Below are 4,826 nucleotides of genomic sequence, written 5' to 3'. Positions count from 1 at the left end.
TGCTGTGTAGAGAAAAATTCGCAACGGAACGCGGTACAGAACAGTCGAGGAATGGACCTCGAGGAGCTGAACGACTGCTTCTCGACCGAGATCGTAGAATAGCCGCTCGCCCGCCGCTGCGCCGACCGGTCCGCTCGAACCGACGTGCTCTCTTATAGTAACCAAACGGGCGGCCGCGACGACCGCGGCGCCGGCCGCTCAGCACGGGCGCTTATGGTGGTAAACTGCCGCGCGTACAGACCAACCGGCCGGGCTGCTGGTACTTAGCCGCTGAAACTATGGTCGATTCGAACATATATTAACATACGATTTTTATTCGATAAATCGTTATTGTACATATTAAACGTTAGTTTCCACCGAAAGAAAAATTTTTTAGAATTTTTTTTTTCCAAAAATTGCAAGAGTAAACTTTTTTAATATTCGATTTAAAAATTTTTAAATGCTTAATCCTTACATTAAACTACTGGGAGAACTCAGAAATCATAATGAAAAAAATTACAAAAATTTATTTTTCTCAGAAACTCCGAAAAACAGAGTGGTCGAATCCGTGCAAGCCGGAATTTTTCTAAGTCCCCACGGTCAAGAGTAAACTTTTTTAATAAGCGTTTTAAAATTATTTCAATGTTTAATCCATGCGTAAACATGATGTTTATTAACGTTTTTAACATTAAAAAAAATTACAAAAATTTATTTTTCAAAAAAAATGGAAAAAACCGATTCGTCGGAGCGAGGTGTCCAGCCCGTGCGGTAATTCCAGCAGGCGAATCGGACTTCCCGAAATTTTTCTAAGTCCCACGGTCGACACCAACTTTTTTAATAAGCGTTTTAAAATTATTTCAATGTTTAATCCATGCGTAAACATGACGTTTATTAACGTTTTTAACGTTAAAAAAAATTACAAAAATTTATTTTTCGGAAAAAATGGAAAAAACCGATTCGTCGGAGCGAGCTGTCCAGCCCGTGCGGTAATTCCAGCAGGCGAATCGGACTTCCCGAAATTTTTCTAAGTCCCACGGTCGACACCAACTTTTTTAATAAGCGTTTTAAAATTATTTCAATGTTTAATCCATGCGTAAACATGACGTTTATTAACGTTTTTAACGTTAAAAAAAATTACAAAAATTTATTTTTCGGAAAAAATGGAAAAAACCGATTCGTCGGAGCGAGGTGTCCAGCCCGTGCGGTAATTCCAGCAGGCGAATCGGACTTCCCGAAATTTTTCTAAGTCCCACGGTCGACACCAACTTTTTTAATAAGCGTTTTAAAATTATTTCAATGTTTAATCCATGCGTAAACATGACGTTTATTAACGTTTTTAACATTAAAAAAAATTACAAAAATTTATTTTTCGGAAAAAATGGAAAAAACCGATTCGTCGGAGCGAGCTGTCCAGGCCGTGCGGTAATTCCAGCAGGCGAATCGGACTTCCCGAAATTTTTCTAAGTCCCACGGTCGACACCAACTTTTTTAATAAGCGTTTTAAAATTATTTCAATGTTTAATCCATGCGTAAACATGACGTTTATTAACGTTTTTAACGTTAAAAAAAATTACAAAAATTTATTTTTCGGAAAAAATGGAAAAAACCGATTCGTCGGAGCGAGCTGTCCAGCCCGTGCGGTAATTCCAGCAGGCGAATCGGACTTCCCGAAATTTTTCTAAGTCCCACGGTCGACACCAACTTTTTTAATAAGCGTTTTAAAATTATTTCAATGTTTAATCCATGCGTAAACATGACGTTTATTAACGTTTTTAACGTTAAAAAAAATTACAAAAATTTATTTTTCGGAAAAAATGGAAAAAACCGATTCGTCGGAGCGAGGTGTCCAGCCCGTGCGGTAATTCCAGCAGGCGAATCGGACTTCCCGAAATTTTTCTAAGTCCCACGGTCGACACCAACTTTTTTAATAAGCGTTTTAAAATTATTTCAATGTTTAATCCATGCGTAAACATGACGTTTATTAACGTTTTTAACATTAAAAAAAATTACAAAAATTTATTTTTCGGAAAAAATGGAAAAAACCGATTCGTCGGAGCGAGGTGTCCAGCCCGTGCGGTAATTCCAGCAGGCGAATCGGACTTCCCGAAATTTTTCTAAGTCCCACGGTCGACACCAACTTTTTTAATAAGCGTTTTAAAATTATTTCAATGTTTAATCCATGCGTAAACATGACGTTTATTAACGTTTTTAACGTTAAAAAAAATTACAAAAATTTATTTTTCGGAAAAAATGGAAAAAACCGATTCGTCGGAGCGAGGTGTCCAGCCCGTGCGGTAATTCCAGCAGGCGATCCGGGGTACTCGAAATTTTTCTAAGTCCCGACGGTCAAGAGTAAACTTTTTCATCACATATTTCAAAATTTTTTTAATGTTTAATCCACGCATAAAAACGCAGTTTATTAACGTTTTTAACGTTGAGAAAATTGACAAAAATTTTTTTTTCACTGAAAATGGAAAAAATGTATCGGTCGATGCGGGCTATCCAGGCCGTGCGGTAATTCCAGCAGGCGATCCGGGGTACTCGAAATTTTTCTAAGTCCCGACGGTCAAGAGTAAACTTTTTCATCACATATTTCAAAATTTTTTTAATGTTTAATCCACGCATAAAAACGCAGTTTATTAACGTTTTTAACGTTGAGAAAATTGACAAAAATTTTTTTTTCACTGAAAATGGAAAAAATGTATCGGTCGATGCGGGCTATCCAGGCCGTGCGGTAATTCCAGCAGGCGATCCGGGGTACTCGAAATTTTTCTAAGTCCCGACGGTCAAGAGTAAACTTTTTCATCACATATTTCAAAATTTTTTTAATGTTTAATCCACGCATAAAAACGCAGTTTATTAACGTTTTTAACGTTGAGAAAATTGACAAAAATTTTTTTTTCACTGAAAATGGAAAAAATGTATCGGTCGATGCGGGCTGTCCAGGCCGTGCGGTAATTCCAGCAGGCGATCCGAGGTACTCGAAATTTTTCTAAGTCCGAACGGTCAAGAGTAAACTTTTTCATCACATATTTCAAAATTTTTTTAATGTTTAATCCACGCATAAAAACGCAGTTTATTAACGTTTTTAACGTTGAGAAAATTGACAAAAATTTTTTTTTCACTGAAAATGGAAAAAATGTATCGGTCGATGCGAGCTGTCCAGGCCGTGCGGTAATTCCAGCAGGCGAATCGGACTTCCCGAAATTTTTCTAAGTCCCACGGTCAAGAGTAAACTTTTTTAATAAGCGTTTTAAAATTATTTCAATGTTTAATCCATGCGTAAACATGATGTTTATTAACGTTTTTAACATTAAAAAAAATTACAAAAATTTATTTTTCAAAAAAAATGGAAAAAACCGATTCGTCGGAGCGAGGTGTCCAGCCCGTGCGGTAATTCCAGCAGGCGAATCGGACTTCCCGAAATTTTTCTAAGTCCCACGGTCGACACCAACTTTTTTAATAAGCGTTTTAAAATTATTTCAATGTTTAATCCATGCGTAAACATGACGTTTATTAACGTTTTTAACGTTAAAAAAAATTACAAAAATTTATTTTTCGGAAAAAATGGAAAAAACCGATTCGTCGGAGCGAGCTGTCCAGCCCGTGCGGTAATTCCAGCAGGCGAATCGGACTTCCCGAAATTTTTCTAAGTCCCACGGTCGACACCAACTTTTTTAATAAGCGTTTTAAAATTATTTCAATGTTTAATCCATGCGTAAACATGACGTTTATTAACGTTTTTAACGTTAAAAAAAATTACAAAAATTTATTTTTCGGAAAAAATGGAAAAAACCGATTCGTCGGAGCGAGGTGTCCAGCCCGTGCGGTAATTCCAGCAGGCGAATCGGACTTCCCGAAATTTTTCTAAGTCCCACGGTCAAGAGTAAACTTTTTTAATAAGCGTTTTAAAATTATTTCAATGTTTAATCCATGCGTAAACATGATGTTTATTAACGTTTTTAACATTAAAAAAAATTACAAAAATTTATTTTTCAAAAAAAATGGAAAAAACCGATTCGTCGGAGCGAGGTGTCCAGCCCGTGCGGTAATTCCAGCAGGCGAATCGGACTTCCCGAAATTTTTCTAAGTCCCACGGTCGACACCAACTTTTTTAATAAGCGTTTTAAAATTATTTCAATGTTTAATCCATGCGTAAACATGACGTTTATTAACGTTTTTAACATTAAAAAAAATTACAAAAATTTATTTTTCGGAAAAAATGGAAAAAACCGATTCGTCGGAGCGAGCTGTCCAGGCCGTGCGGTAATTCCAGCAGGCGAATCGGACTTCCCGAAATTTTTCTAAGTCCCACGGTCGACACCAACTTTTTTAATAAGCGTTTTAAAATTATTTCAATGTTTAATCCATGCGTAAACATGACGTTTATTAACGTTTTTGACATTAAAAAAAATTACAAAAATTTATTTTTCGGAAAAAATGGAAAAAACCGATTCGTCGGAGCGTGCTGTCCAGGCCGTGCGGTAATGCCAGCAGGCGATCCGGGGTACTCGAAATTTTTCTAAGTCCCGACGGTCAAGAGTAAACTTTTTCATCACATATTTCAAAATTTTTTTAATGTTTAATCCACGCATAAAAACGCAGTTTATTAACGTTTTTAACGTTGAGAAAATTGACAAAAATTTTTTTTTCACTGAAAATGGAAAAAATGTATCGGTCGATGCGGGCTATCCAGGCCGTGCGGTAATTCCAGCAGGCGATCCGGGGTACTCGAAATTTTTCTAAGTCCCGACGGTCAAGAGTAAACTTTTTCATCACATATTTCAAAATTTTTTTAATGTTTAATCCACGCATAAAAACGCAGTTTATTAACGTTTTTAACGTTG

Source organism: Nomia melanderi, unplaced genomic scaffold, assembly GCF_051020985.1.
Source record: "Nomia melanderi isolate GNS246 unplaced genomic scaffold, iyNomMela1 scaffold0296, whole genome shotgun sequence".
Taxonomy (NCBI): Eukaryota; Metazoa; Arthropoda; class Insecta; order Hymenoptera; family Halictidae; genus Nomia; species Nomia melanderi.
This window is presented reverse-complemented; position numbering follows the sequence as displayed.